Here is a 16,086-nt window from a genome sequence, read left to right on the forward strand (position 1 = left end):
AGGCGTTGGGTGTAGGCACGTGTCCATCTCCCCGTCCCGCTGCCCACGCCCCTTCGCCTCGCCACAGGCCGCGCCTGCGGCTGCCGTCTGCACAGGGCCAGGCGCCGAATGGGAGAAGAGTCCAGGCGGGATGGGTCTCCCCCAGACGGCGACACACCCGGCTGCTGCTCACGAGTGACGTGCGCTGGGCCGGACCTCTCCTTTCCCCTGGCAAGCCGACGGCAGCGCTCAGACGGGACGCTTGCTGTCAGATCCAAACGCTTGGGATGGGCCTATGACTCTGTAGAGTCCTGCCTTGGTCCGGGCCTACATGTGCTGCTCTTCCCAGATGGATCCTCCCTGCAGGCCCAAGTGGGTGCTGTGGGGAGGGGCCGGCTCTGTCTCCTCTACACACGTTGCACCCCCTGTCTTCCACGAAGGCCCAAGGAGAGGCCAGGCTGCCCCTGCCACCCAGGGAGCTACCCATAGGCCTGGCTAGATTATACAGGAAAAGAGATCGCCCTGCCTGGGGCCCATTCCCATGGTCGGTGGGCACGACTGATTCCGTGTAAGGCCAGATCTGCACTCCAGCACTTCTCCGTCACTGAGGTTTGTTTTATGCCATCGCTGTGCTGACAAACACCCTGGCGTCGGCATGAGTCTACCCGGAAAAAAGTGCCTGTGCTGATCTAGTTAGTACCAGTATAACCAGTACCAGTATAGCTAGATTGGCGAAACTCTTGAGTGTATATTAGGCCTAAGTCCCTTCCGAGTCCTGGCCAGCTGCTTTCTCCAAATCCTACATGTCCCAAGGCCTCTCTCCCAGTGCCAGAAGCTGTCCCAGGTGCAAACACAGCAGGAGCCCCGAGAGGCAGCTGGTCTGCAGTAGAGCGTGGTGTCTCTGCCCCAGCTCCTCTCTGCTGGATGGGATTGCTGACACCAGGCTGCTGGGAAAGTACCTTTTTCTGACCCAGGATGTCGCTCAGGGACAAGTCAGCCTTGCGCAGCCAGGATTTCCTCTGCAACGGCCTCTCCACTTCAGCGCCCAGGTCCTGCACAGCGAATCAAACACAGGGCTTTCCATGCCTCTGCCCTACCGTAGCAGCACTTCCCAGCTCTTCCCCAGAGCCCCTTCCAGCAGCTGGTGCGACTGGCCTCAGCTACCCTAACAGCTTCTCTTATGCAAACAGCAGACAGGTCATTTTTTCCTTGGGTTCTCACGCTACCATCCAACCACGCTCTGTGTTTGCTGTTGTACAGGTGCATTACAGCCCAGTCTTTGAACACATGACCACGTGCAAGGGCGCAGAATCCAGCTTGCGTGGGCAAATGGAGGTTACTGACCTGTATCTGGGAGTCCTTTCAGATGTGTGGTCCCTGTCTGCATTCCACAGTGGGTGTCCATGGACGCTGTGCGCCCGAATCCGGAAACAAGCAGCCTCCATTGGCCAACACACATGCAGTAGTTCTCCTTGTGCCCATAACTGAGGGCATAAGAGGCAGTGTGTGCCAACACCTCTCCAGTTCCTCCTCTTGCTGCGAATCCAGGAGGATCTGAAGCAGAGGGGACAGAGAGCGGTGGAATACAGACAAGGACGGCACATCTCAAAGAACTCCCAGTTGCAGGTCAATAATTTCCCTGTCTTCTTTGAGTGCTGGTCCCTATGTGTATTCCACGCGTGGGGGATTGACAAGCAGTATTCAGCCCGGAGGGGTGGGCAAGGGTGCCGGCAAAAGAGATGCTTAAAGTACTACAGGTCCCACTGCTGCACCCACAGCACGTGAGCTAGCACGTAATGTTTGGTGAATATGTGGATGGACGTCCAGGTAGCCGCTCTGCAGGAGTCCGGTGATGGTGCTCTCTGCACAGATGCTGCAGAGACAGCTTGTGCGTGCCCTGACCCCGTCGGATGGATGGATATGCGCTCATTGGTAGCACCAGGACATCCATCTTGAGATTCTCCAAGAGGATCTGGCTTGTCCTCGCACCTTTCCGCTATGGCAAGAAATAGCCGAGGTGATTTTCTGATCGCGTTCTACCTGCAAATCTAAGGCAAGTCTGAATCAAGGGAACACATTTCCTCTCCTCAGCAGAGGGATAGGGTTTCGGGAAGAGAACAGGTAAGGGGATAGCGTGGGTGACGTGACATTCAGAAATAACCTTGGGGAGGAAGCTGGGCTGGAGACGGAGAGAGACCTTTACCTTGAGGTCCCATTGAGGGGTAGGTTTGATGACTGGCAGAAAGCAAGTGTATGGTAGATCTGCCAGGAGGGCTTCCATCTCGCTCAGAATTCTGGCTGAGGTAACAGCCATTAAGAATGCAACTTTCATGGAAAGGAGGAACATGGAGCATGTTGCCAAGGATTCAACTGGTGGCCTGCTGAGTGCTGATAGGACGAGATTGAGGTCCCACTGAGGGGTAGGTTTGATGATTGGCAGAAAGATCCTAACTAGGCCTCTCATGAACATCACCATTGGAGGGTGAGTGAAGATAGACTCTCCACCTGCTAGAGGAAGGCACCGATCACTGCAATATGGACCTGCAGCAAGCCAATGGAAAGACTAGAGCTCTTCAAAGACAGGCGGTGATCTAAAGTGACTGGGTTACTTTTGGAATTTGGAGACGGCAGTTTATGTGGAGCCCAGGAAATAAATGATCTCCATTTAGCGAGGGAGCTGGGTCTCTGCGTATTCCCTGCTTTGAATAAGAATAGATTGGACCAGTGCCAAGCAAGTGTGTTCTAGTTCTGATTCCCCATCCCAACACCAGGCCATGAGGTGGAGTGGGTCTCAGCTGGGTGTGTTATTCCACCCCCTTGTTGAGTAAGGCGACCCAGGAAGGGGCAGATCCTGATGGGAAGATGGATTGACATTCTCAGGAACTCTGGAAACCAAAACTGTCTGGGCCAGTTGGGTGCTAGGAGAACATCTCTGGCCCTGTCCTGACAGATCTCTCTCAAGACCTGTGGTAACAGGGTAGCAGGAGGAAAGGCACATCTGGGATCATTTGTCCATGACAAGTGGAGATCATCGCCTTGGAAGCTGTGACCCAGAGCTCCTCTGGAGCAGGACAATGGAAGCCTGTGCATTTGGGATGCGAAGAGATCCCATTGAGGTGTTCCCCACTGAGTGAACATTTCACTCAGGGAAGAGCTGTGCATCTCCCACCTGTGATCTAAAGAGAAGTGTATGCCCAGGTTGTCTGGTAAGGAGTTTTGGGCACCCGGAAGGTACGTGGCTTGGATAGCAATGCGGTTTCTGATGCACCAGTTCCAAAGCCTGACTGCTTGTAGGCAAAGGGGGAGAAATCTTGCTCTGCCCTGTCTGTCTACGTAAAAGATCCTGGTGATATTGTCTGACATCACATGGGCATCAAGAGAACAAATAAGCAGAAGAAAATCCCTGCATGCCAGGTGGACTGCTCTCAGTTCCAGTGGATCGATGTGCAGCTTGGCCTCCCGTGGGTCCAGGTATCCTGTATATTGCGGCGGTTCATCTCCCCAATCCATAAGGGATGCATCAGTTACAATGGTGGCACTGGGGGCAGAGTGACGAAGGGGACGCCAACTCTAACTCAATCCAGGTTCGACCAACTGAGAGACAATGACCCTGTCAGAAACAGTAACCTGGTGTTGATGCAATCCTTGTCTGGGGAGTAGAGAGACGGGAGCCAGCCTTGCAGACAATCTAGACGAAGCCTGGTGAATAGTGTCACATTAGCACCCGAGGCCTAGAAGACAAAGGCACATCCTGACCAGCCAGACTGAAATCTTTCCACGGGGAGGAAAGCTCTTGTTGCAAGGAGTCCGGTGTTGCCCTGGTAAAGTTTGTCCTCTGCATGGGTGTTAAAATGGACTTTTCTTTGTTCATCAAACACCCAGCACCACTAGCAGATGTGGTGGGAATGACGTCTCCGACCTGACCTCTGGGCTGGACCGACATTCAAGGAGCCGATTGCCGAGAGACAGGAATATTGTCCATTCGTGAATACTCTGGGCGCTGTCGCCAGTCCAAAGGCGAAGACTCTGAACTGGAAATGCTCCTGACCTGACCCACTAGAAACCGAAGGGACTGTCTGCGGGATGGGTGAATATCTACATGGAAATAAGAGTCGTTCATGGAGAGAGCCGCGAACCACATCCTCTCCTGCAATGCCAGCGTAACCATCCTGAACTTTGACTTTCGGTTCTCAAAGGTCCAGAACAGGTCTCCACCCTCCGTCTTTTTTGGGGACCAAGAAGGAAGGGAACAGAACCCTCTCCCTTGATACCGAGGTGGCACTCACACGGTTGACACTTGGAGGAGGAGAGAGCCCATCTCCAGGCAAAGAATCACCTCGGCAGAGTGATCCCTGAAGGGGGACTGGGAAGGGGGGGAGTGGGGAGGGAAGCTTTATGGAGTATTCTTGATGGATAATTTCTAAGACCTGACTGTCTGTCTTGATGGAGTCCCCACTGCTGGTGACGTGTGAGGTGGCCCCCAAAGATAAGGGGGGTAGAGATGGGTGCATCAATAGCAGAGGGTGGATCTCGACTGTGGCATAAAAAGTAGCCCTCAGAGGGTGGCTGGGAATGGGCGAAGGTTGAAGTGGCTTAAAACTGAGGCCTCTGAATCCTGTCGTTTACCAGCACAGCTTGAAGGGAAGTCTTAGATACCAGCTTGCCCTCTTCTAAGAGAGGCTGAACCTGGGCTCTGTCGTCAGGGGGAAGCTTGTCCTTAAAATTAGCCAGCCTGGAGTAACTGCTAAAATCCTATGTCACTAGCAAGGCCTGATAGCTGGCGATACAGAATTGCAGGCTCGTAGAGGAAAAGACCTTTCTTCCCGACAGATCCAACCTCTGCAAGCTCTTATCAGCTGGAGTGGTCTTGGGATGAGGCGATTTTGATCTCTTCACAGCTGCCAGTACCACCAGCGAGCTGGGAGCTGGTTGGGAGAAGAGAAATTCAGCCCCTCTGGCAGAGAAGAAACACGGTCTCTCGGCTCTTTTAGGCACGGGGGCGCAGGAGAAAGGGGTGGGCCACCCCGCTCTGGCTGGCTCCCTGATGGGCTCGTTAACCAGATGGGGAGGATGGAGTGACAGCTTCACACGGAGATGAGAAGATTCCTGTCGGTACCTGCGACTCTGGGTCTCTGCCTTCCTCACAGTGTCAGAGCTGCTGAGTGCCGAGTAAGACAGGTGTGGTGGAATTCATGGAGGGATTCCAGGGTGTCTCCCATGGGGGTTCCAGGTGCCCCAATCAGGCCAAAGGAGGGAGTGACCGGGTGGAGGGGACCACATGGCAACCACCAGCAGTCCTTGGGGAAGCTATATCAGGGAGGATGGTGCTCAGACCTCGTCGACCGTCTATCAGGGCTCAGCTCTCTATGAGGAGATGACTAACCAGCTGGAGCGGTCGATACATTGGAGTCTGAGAACTGCTCTCCCTCCAGCCGGGGGGCCGATGGTACCAGAGGGTGCATGCACCCGCCTGGCACTGGCGAGGGGATGGCTCCAGTGACGCCGATGCAGTGTCGTCTCCAGAGCAGCAATGTCTCTCGGAAGGACTGGGCTGGCAAGCAGAGGAGACTGAGGATAAGGGAAGAAAACACCCTCTGGTGTGTGTAGGTGTCCATACAACCAGTGGTCAGGACCGGGTCTCCCGAGAAGCCATAGCCAGGCAGGGTCCTTAGGAGGACGGGACGGCATGGAGGAAGAAGCAGGCCCAACACTTCTAGCGGGAGCTGGCAGGCGTCGGTCCTTGTGTTTTGGAGCCGGAGCCACCAGTGGTACCGACAGATCCTTCTTCTTGCATGCGTCACCCTCCAGCCTGCGGGCATTTTGCAGTCCTGAATCATAGAATCAAAGTCGATGAGGGTTGGAAGGGAACTCAGGAGGTCATCTAGTCCAATCCCTGCTCACAGCAGGACCAAACCCAACTGGACCCATCGGATCTGCATGGGAAGGCTCACCCAGCCTGGGCAGGCTCAAAGGAGGATCCCTTCTTTAATGGGCAGATTTGGGGGGGGATCTATCCATGAGAGTCATGAATGCCCCTAACTCTCATGGGAAACCTAGGAAGAAGAGGCAGCAGCTCATCCAGTAGGGCTGACGGGGGGGGTCTCTCCGGCTCAGAGCAGAGTGAGGCCTCGCAGCCTTGTCCATACGGTGCTTCTTTAATGTGAACTCAAGAGCTTCGCGTGTTCGCAGTGGAAAAGAGCGACAGACGCTGCACTTCGCTCAAACAGCTGCGACCGCGCTGGTGCACGTCGCTCACAGAGAAGGAGCGTGGGCAGGAGACACAGTTCTTGAACGCTGGGACTCTGGGCATAGCCCCAGGCAGAGGGGAGGGGAAAACGACCTATACCAGCCATCCTAAAACTCTAGCTATGCTAACATAAAAACGATAAACTACTTACAAATGTATTTACCGAGTACTAAGAATAAAAGCTGGAGACATCGGTGGCCTGGACAGGGATTCCAGCTCGGGCCACGCGGCAGTAAGAAGGAACTGGAGAGACGTCATCCCGCACTGTCTCTTGTGCCCGTGGACTGGACCAGAAGGAGAACTACTGCGGACACGGCTTGCTAGTGTTCCCAGACTCGGGCACACGGTGCGCATACAGACCAGCTCTCCAAGAAGAATCTTAGCTCCAGCATTTCCTGTCTTTTGAGTGCTGGATTCTGCAGCCTTAGCTGCGTTTTCCCATGCAGTCACTTCGCTGTTATAGCACCCAAAAGGCTCCAACTGCTGAACAAGGGTGGGAGTGCTATCCCCATTGCAAACTAAGGGTCAGAGGGGTTAAGTAACTCACCCAAGGCCATGCGGTGAGGAAGTGTCAGGAGTGGGATTAGCAGGCAGTCACCAGTCCCCCGGCATCCTGCTCTTACGGCTGGACAACACTGCTACAGCCATGTTACAGGAGACAGGATTGCTATCCCGTGCTTCTGGGATTTCCTGGTAGGGTCGCTGTCCTTCCCTAGATTTCCAGGCTAGTGTGTAGCTGCACGCATTGCTAGAGGCTCATGCAAGAGCTGCTTTGTAATGATTCTCTGCACTTACTGGTGTCAATTTCTGGCAGCTCTGCTACCTGCCCCTCATGCCCCAGTCCCCATGTTGCAGCTTCCATCTGCTTCTCGACCTCCCTCGTGCCCACTCCCTGCATCGGGCGCCAGAGCACCTGCCACAATCTGGCGACGGATTCCTCCAGGATCCCTCTGTCGGCGGCGAGGTCCTGCGCCACGGGGTCTGCTCTGCGCCGGGCAGTGCCTGGGGGGAGCTGCAACAAGTGAATGAGCCGGGCTGGTGGTCAGCTCAGAACGAAGCGAGGCTCAGGGTCTGCGGGGGGCACCTGCAGGACAGGTACCTTCCCGGGCCACACCCAGAGCCAGGGGAGCAATAATTGCTCCTGGAGAGTCCCCATGCTTGGAGAATCACACTCAGTGGAGTGGCCTTCCCTGACACCCTTCTCCCTCCACCTCTGCCTCGCTAGCACGACCAGCGGGTCCCAATCACAGGTGCACAGTCCAGCCCCGGTGCCTGCACTGCGTAAGGGGGATGGACGGCCCCATTCACCGTCCTTCCAGGCTTGTTCCTGCAGGCACAGAAGCCACGGGGAGCTTCACCCCTGAACTCCAGGGCAGCCGGCCAAGGCCATTGCTGTAGCCTCTGTCCAGGCTCTGGTGCACTGGACACCCGAGCCCTGGCTCTCAGCCCCTTCTGAAGCCCAAAATCACAACTTCTCCCCTGCTGGCTGCACCCGTCTCCAGCTGGAGGAGCGGGCTCCCCCTCACGCCCTGCTGGAATTGACGGGCATCGTCAGCCAGGCCCACACCGCGCTGCCCCGGGCTTCCCTCTTTGCAGTGCCCCGGCCCCCTCTGGGAGAATGTGCCACCTGGTGCTCCATGCCGGCCTCGTTCCTGGTCCCCTCCCAGCTGGACTCTGCCCTGCTCGGCACCGAGCTCCACCGCGCAGGACTGCGGCTCCTCCAGTCGATGCTGCCGGGAGACCGCAGGAACGCTTCCTCCTCCTCCTCTTCGTCAGTCGCTGCATTGCCGGAGCCCAGGCCCCTGTAAGAGCAGCTGCAGCAGAGAATGCAGGGCAGATGCGCCCCTAGGCCGCCCTTTCTCTGGGCCCAGCCTCCACGTGCCTGGAGTTCGCAGGCTCGGTGCTCCGAGGTTGAGAGGAAAGTTCCAAGGTCAAGCCGAGGCACCAGTGCCCCGGGCCTCCACCACGGGTCAACTCGAGGGAAAGGGTCCCACCCGGGAGTACTGCAGCCTGCAGGGGGGCTGTCAACGTGGTCAAGAGCTGCTGAGGCAGGACTCGGGGGGACCATGTTTAAGACTGAAAGGGGGGGGACCCCTCTGCGTTCGCCGGCGGAATGACACCGCATGAGCTGGGGGACCCGGATGTCGCCCCATCCCGTCTTGCGTCAGCAGCTCTCAACCATTTCAGAATTCACATCTCAGCTGCCGGCTCACGGGAGCTGCCGAGCTACCCCAGCCTGCTCGGATCTGGTTGTGACTTTTTTTTAAAAAAAAAAACAACCACCAAAAATGCAAGAGACTTGGTGCAGGGTGACTAGGGGTGGGACAGCTCCACGTGAGCAGAGATTAAAAAGACTGGGACTGTTCGGCTTGGAAAAGAGACAACTAAGGGGGGCCATGACAGAGGTGTATAAAATCATGACCGTTGTGGAGAAAGTGAACAGGGGAGTGTTATTTACCCCTTCACATAACGCAGGAACCAGGAGATGAAATGAACAGGCAGCAGGTTTAAAACAAGCAAAAGGACGTGCTTCCTCACACAAACGCACAGCCAACCCGCGGAACTCACTGCCAGGGGATGTTGTGAAGGCCAAAAATATTCCAGGGTTCAAAAAAGAACTAGAGCGGTTCCTGGAGGACAGGTCCATCAACGGCTATTAGCCAAGATGGTCAGGGACACAACCTGACGGCTGTTCCCGTGCTCTTTTGCACAGGATGTGGCAAGCGTTGTGAGGGGGGGATGCAGGCTGCAGGCAGCATGAGCCTGGGCGTCAGAGTCTCCATGGGAGCGTCTCTGTGGTGTCGCCCCCCGGGGCTGAGCTGGTGGATGCTCATCAACACTTACCCCAACGAGTCTCTCCGGGGGCGGCGGGGCCAATTGGGGCTGCGGCCAGGAGCTGTTTGGAGAAGAGAAACGTCGTGTCCCCACGGCAATGGTAGGCTAGCTCCCGGGAAAGCAAGTGCAGCTAAGAACCAGCAGGAGGCGCTATGGGGCGCAGGGAGCCACCCTGCCAAGGCAATCAACCCTCAGAGCATGCGGCTAATGCAGCAGGGGCGGTGGCAGGGGTGGGGCAGTGGATGGGGTCCCAGCAGCAAGACGTGAACACGCTGGCGGGTCGGGGGTGCAGTCCACAGAGAGAGAGCAGAGCGGGCACCAACCATCCACTCTGGGCTGGGCACAAGAGGGAGCAGGGCCCGCACAGCCGTAAAGGGCAGCTCCATTCCCACGACCCCAGCGCAGCTCCATCGCCCTGTGACAGAGAGCAGGGCCGGGGGGCAGAGACAGGCTGGTCTGGAGAAGGAGACACAAGGGAGATCCCTCCCCGCCTCCTCCGCTGGTGGCACCGCCGAGCTCCCCGGCTGGGCCCTGGGGCCATACCTCTCCGGTGGCCGACGGCCGTGCAGAGGTGAGCCTGGACCGTGGCCGGCCTCACCAACTCCAGGTCGCTGCTGACGTTGTCAAAGCCCGTGACGGGGATGCCTGAAAGAGGAGGGTGAGTGGGGGATGGGAGAGATGCGGAAGCTGACCCCACAGTGAGGGGGGTTTCCCCGCCTCCCCCTCGCCCGGCTGAACCTGTGACCGGGACGTGACTCCCCAGCCCCTGCCATGGCACAAACCTAGAGGCTCTGCCCCGCCCCAGGCCCCGGGTTTTGTTCCACCCTCCCTGCAGGGACAAGGAGCTCAGGCATCTCCCAGGGTGGGGGACCAGCAGGCAGGGCAGGAGCCAGCACTTTCCCCAGGAAGTGGCAACCAGCCAACAGCGCCTCTTACCAGCCACGTGCTTGTGCCTGCAGGGTCCCGGAGAGCCCTCGTCCCGATGGGGGTCCAGGCCGCGCTGCACCTCGCGGCTCTCGGAGACGCCTGCCTCGGGGCCTGCAGAGAGGGCGAGAATGGGGGGCTGTGCCGGGGGCTGCTGGCAGACACCTGCACTCCCGCATGGTGGGCCGGGGCGGGGACGGAGCCGCTCCTGCCCCATCAGCTGGTACTGGGTGCTCAGCAGGAGATTCCAGGTTCGCCTGAACGGCCTGGCAAGTCTGGGGCCAGGCAGGGGGAGTCCATGGGAGTTGGGGGGGGAGAAGCCAGTCTGCAGGGGGGGCTCTAGGAGCCACAGTCCTTCCCCTCACGGTGCCCCAGCTCAATGCACGTGCTCCATCCTCACTGCTGGGAACCCCCCCTCCCAGCCCCCCAGACAGGTGCCTGGACCAGCCCCGTCTGTCACCCCTTCCAGCTGTCTACCCCAACCCAGAATCCTTCAGTTTCCTGCCCCAGAGACCTGACCCCTCTTCCCCGCTGCTGGACGCTATGGGGCCTGCCCAGCTCCCAGCCCATCTTTCTGCTGGCTTGGCCTGCTCATAACCCCCTGCCCCAGTGTTACACCACCGGAGAGGGGCAGGGAGTCCCCCCTTCCCTGCAGTGCAAGACCCAGTCACAGTCACTTTCCCTGCACTGCCCGGAGCACAGGCCCGTCCCCTGCTAACACCCCCATGGCGGGGACGTGACGAGCACAGGCCCGTCCCCTCCGCACCAGGCGAAGAGCTGGCCAGACACACGCTGCCCCGTCCTCCGGTGTCTCACTCACACCCACCTCCGCCCCGAAGCACAGGAGCCGGGACGCCTTGTGGCACAACACACGGAGCCAGCAGCAAGCCCAGGGACTCCTGCCCGCTGCTGCCGTGTAGATACCCCACCACCTTTCTCCCGGTCTCACAACCCCCTGCCCCACTCCTACGCTGCTGCCGCGCGACTTCACCGTCCCAGTGCCAGCCGAGCCGGCCCCCCAGCACCGGTCACTGCGAGTGCTGGGCTGAGGCGAGAGGGGGAAGAAATGTGTCCCTGCCAAAGTGTCCCCAGGCACCTTTCCCTGCTCACGCCCCAGGGGTGGGGATGTGACCGGGACACACGCATCCCCTTGGACAGACTGGCCAGGTCCCCCGGGCTCCGTCTGAGTTTGCAACGAAGTCTACAATCACTGGGCCAGCAACGTTCCCCGAAGAGCCCTAACGAGCCGGGAAGAGAGACCACAAGAGCCTCCATCATCTTACCCCACTGTGGTGTCACAGCCCCCCAGCCCTGCACTGTCATTGCACCCCCTCTGCTGGTCTGGAGTTCTCATCCAGGCCGACCCCCTCCTCCCCGACCCCCCTTTTCCTAGCCCAGCAATGAGCGTTTTCTCCCCACACGCTCAGCTCCCGGACGACAGCGGCGGAGGGGTGAGCCAGCCCTCGTTCTGGAGCCAGCTGGACTCTGCAAGAAACCCGCCGACTCCACAGCGATTTCAGCTCCAGACTTACGCCGCGTCAGGCCGCAAGCTGCCCTCTCTGCCGGCCCAGGCTGCGGCTCACAGCTCCGCCCGGTTCCCTCCCCGCCTCCGCTCTCCGCCGTGAGAGCGACGCCCCTTCCAGCCAGTCCCAGGGGAACCACCGACTCCTGCTGCACCAGCTCTGGGGCTTCCCTCTTGGGTTCTCCTGGCCCGACCCTGGCCTGGGAGCTCAGTTCCCGTCCAGCGCCCTGCATCACAACGCGGCCACCGCCGGCCACGCTTTCAGGGCTGCCAACCAGCTGTGTTGTGACACCAAATCCTTGCACGGCTGAGCCTGGCTCCCCCAGCTTCTCCAACTCCAGGGGCAGCCCTTGGTCGGGGCAGGGGGATGCTATTAGCCAGGGGCTCTTCTCCCCCTGGGAGGCCAGTGATGGTATGGAATGAGGGGGGCTCTGGGACCAGGCGGGCTTATATTCAGTTTGTCTCCTCCCGGACGGACTCCGAGCTGTCCCTGTGGGCTGGGACTCTCTGTCCCAGGCACCGGCCCCCAGGGCTCTGAGCGGCTGGCTGGGACCCAGCTCCTCCACAAGCAATGGGCTGTTGAAAGATAGGAAGTTTTCCTGGGAGTCTTGGCCACATCTGGAGGAGCCCTCCAGGCGCTTGCCCTCCTGCTGCAAGGGCCAGAAGATGCTTTCCTCCAGGAGCTGCAGCCCTTCAGGGGGGGCTGGTCCGGGAGCCCGGCTTCCCGTGGAGCTGGCTTTCCCCGTGTCTGCACTGCTCGGGGTGTCCATGGTGTTACTCTGGCTCAGCCGGGATATTCTTCCCCCCAGAGACTCCAGGCTCTCTCTCCTGGTCGTAGAGCTCAGGGACCGGGGCCCTTCCACGCTGATGGACAAAGCCACATATAAGTCCCCTTCTGGCTCCTGCTTAATCTGCTGTAGGATGTCCTCCTGCTTTCTTGCTGTACTGCGAGGGAAGCCCTCCGCCGCAGCCTCACATGCCTCTGCGAGGGGCAAGAGATTAGCGGGTCCCTCTTTGATTCCCGTGGCATGTCCTACCTCGGCAGAGTTCCTGGCTGGGAAAGCCACAGCGCGCATACCCCCTTCCCCATCGGAAATCACCAGGGGGTCGACCATGCCTTCCCTGAACCTGGCAGCAAAGTCCTCGGTGCAGATGGAATTCGAGTCGCTCTGGTCCTCCAGGTTCCCGGGGCCTGCTCAGAGCCAAGAAGATGCATCAGCCTCCAGCTGTACTCTTCCATCCGAGCAGGGCCGGCTCCGCTCCAGGAGGTGCCGGACTGGTTTGCACAGCATCCTTCCATCTCTGCACAGGGGAGGGAAGAAAACAAAAAGCAGTGAGTCCTTCCCCAAACCAGCCTCGACACGGAGGAGCACACTCACTTTGCTAGGCCCACACAGCTCAATGGGCAATAGAACAGGGGAACAAGACGCAGAGGTTGTCGCACTCCCCGCAGTGAGAAGGCAGGGCGGTCTGCTCTTCACATCTGCAGATCTCACCCTGCTTTACCAAGGAGGGTCAGTAGCAACAGCTCCATTGTCAAGACGGGGGAAACCAAGGGGCAGAGAAGCAGGAGCTTGCATGAGGACCCACAAGAAGCCATAGGCAGGAACGGAGCCCTGGTCGCCAGAGACCCCCCGCCAACATGTGACCCCCTGGGCCATGCTGTTTCTATCACCTGCCTTCTCGCTGCAGGTATTTATGGGACTGTATCTGCTCACTGCCAGGTTCTTATATCTTCCTCTGAGGCATCTGGCACTGGGCACCCTTGGAGACAGAACGCTGGCCAAGACGGACTTTGCTGTGATCCAGTCCGGCCATTCTTATGCTCCTATTTGCCATTTTAAAGCGGATTTGCCATAGGTTCTGTTCCAGCAGGCAGCAAACCGTACAATTCCCTCCCCCCATTTTCTTGTTAGATTCCATAAGCGTTGCCGTCACCCACTCATGAAAGCCCCTCACCGCAGCATCTGGGTGCTAGCCTACACCTTCTCAGCAGATCCACTCGCTGCTGGTCGCCCATGGTTTCCCTGCTCCTTTGTGGAGTGTTTTTTGCACATGTGGGGCGGGTATTAAAGGAAGAGGCTGGGAAATGACAGGCCCCTTAGGCCAGCATGTGGGAAAGCAGCCTCTGGTTTTGGGTGCCCATAAAACCGAAGGCAGCCAGAATCAGGGGCTGCTTTCCAGCAGGTCAGCCCAGATCCCCTCTCCCATCACCACGTCTCAGCAGCACGGCCGCCGTCTCGGGGACCTCATAGGAATGGTGGAGTCTCCCTCCAGGACCATCAATGTCACTTACTCGCCTCTAGGGGTCGCTGTCTGGTAACACAAGCTCCTCCCTCCCCACCACACGGGGTCTGCCCCATAGGGAAAAGCTCGCTATGGGGGGGCAGATTAAGGCTCAGAGCTTTGCCACTGGGGCTCCTATAACTGCTTCGATTTCGTAGCCTGCACCCCAAGTCTCCCGGCCAATCAGCGTGCCACAAGAGGGTATTTTGGCCAATGCCGGCCTAAAAACAATGAAGCAGGAGTTTTATTCCTTTGAAGCTTTGAACCAATTATGGTGCGCCTTGCCCCACAAGCTGCTCCTGCGATTGGTTACTCACATCAAAGACCCACCCGCAGTTAACCCCTTAGTTCCACAATAGCACCACGAAAGGACAAAGCCTTGCAATGCTTCCAGAACAGCCACTGGGTTCTGCCACCTCCCTCCACCACAGGGCGTCTCATGGCTCCCCCTATGCCAGCAGTGGCCCCCTGCCCCCTCTTAACTTCCCCCCAGCTCCTCACCCTTGCTCTGACTGTCCCACTCACACACGCCCCACCTCAAACACACTGCTCCAGCCTGCCTCTCTTCCCAGCTGCCACCTCCCGCCCCTCACCTCCTGAAAACAACCCAGGAATGAAGGGGCCAGGCATTCCCGTCCAGCACCATGCCGTTAGTGAGCCAAATTCAAACCTCTGTTGGCTTCAATGCACTTACACCAGTCCCCCCAGCTCTGCGGGGGACGTGTTCCCTTTAGCTGAGCCCTTGAGCTGTGTGTCAAGGGGAAAACTGAGCCATGGCAGCAACACAGCCCTGCAGTGAGCGTGTGAATGGCAACACAGCCCTGCAGTGAGCGTGTGAATGGCAACACAGCCCCGCAGTGAGCGTGTGAACGGCAACACAGCCCCGCAGTGAGCGTGTGAACGGCAACACAGCCCTGCAGTGAGCGTGTGAACGGCAACACAAGTCCTTGGTCCTCCTTCTCAGAGCAGCCCAGTGCCTCCATGGCATCAGGCAGGGAGCAGATGAGACCTATCAAGAAGCAGATCTTTGCGCCCAGTGATCAGAACTGAGGGGCGGAATAATCGGGGGCATGCGGGCAGAACAAGTTGTATATAAGGAAACAGACCTCTCCTGGGGGGAATTCCTACTCTTGGGGGAATTCTGCAACATTGCACACGTGCAGAATTCATGTCCCCCGCAGATTTTTTTCCCTCCCACAGACGATAGAGCCTGTCAGCGAGGCACTGAAATTGCACCGTTAGCCCACCAGGGGCTGTTGTAGTGCCAGAAGAGAAGGCAGCTGGCTCACCGCCAGAGCAGCCATGTGCGGAGAAGGAGGGGGCAGTGGCTGCCTTCTTCACGGTGCCCTGCCCACGGGGCCAGGTGAGGAAGCAGGATATGGGGGGGATGGATGGAGCGGGACACACAAGGCTGCTAGACTGAGGGTCAGAAGGAACAGCGAGGTGGACAGACTGGCACGGGAGCTAGCGGAGTGAGAGATTTGAGCCAGTGGCTGAAAGGGAGTGGGGGTGCAGGGCCACATGAGGGGGGGGGCTGAGAGGGTGGCTGAGTGGGGGGGTGCAGGGCCACATGGGGATGGGGGATAGGAGTGCAGAGACACACAGGGACAGGAGCAGATGTGCCTGACTGAATGGGAGCAGCTAGGGTCAGCCAGGGTCTTCATGGGGGAGGCTCCCCAATTCCCTAACAACCCCCCCCACTAAAAAAAAATGGTTCCATACTTCTCCCCCCCAACCCCACCAACCCTCCAGGTTCTCTCCCAGGCTCCTTCCCAGCAATCACTTCCCCCTCCCTCAGCTCCACCATGGCCCCCACCACACCTTTGCACTGCTTCTGAGGGGGGTGGGAAATACGTTTCTGTATTGGAAGTTAAACGAATTATTACTCAAAGTTCTGTATTAATACGCCTGTAAGGAATCTATTTGTCAGAGAACATTTCCTGAACCTTCTTGGCTGTCTGCATTGTTACAGGCACACTTGCTGACAGGTATTTTGAAATAAATTACAAAAACGATTGAAACCGGCATGATAACAACGTGTCACTTTGACAAATAAAATATGCAGGATTTTTAGTTTTTTAGCCCAGAATTCCCCCAGGACTAAACTCCAGATTTCTCAGAGATTTATTTGGCCCAATATTATTAAGACTTTATTTCCTAAACAAGCCCATAGCTATTTGCAGGGCCCCACCTGGCTGCAGAACTGAGCCGCAGAAGCGAAGCTTTAATTTAAAAAATGAGTTATGATGGCCAAGAAACTATCTGAGCATGACCCAAGTGTGACAGGTGCAGC

The sequence above is a fragment of the Emydura macquarii genome, unplaced genomic scaffold (assembly GCF_026122565.2).
Source record: "Emydura macquarii macquarii isolate MOO-44397 ecotype Brisbane River unplaced genomic scaffold, CSIRO-AGI_Emac_v2 contig_1254, whole genome shotgun sequence".
In the NCBI taxonomy this organism is placed as follows: domain Eukaryota; kingdom Metazoa; phylum Chordata; order Testudines; family Chelidae; genus Emydura; species Emydura macquarii.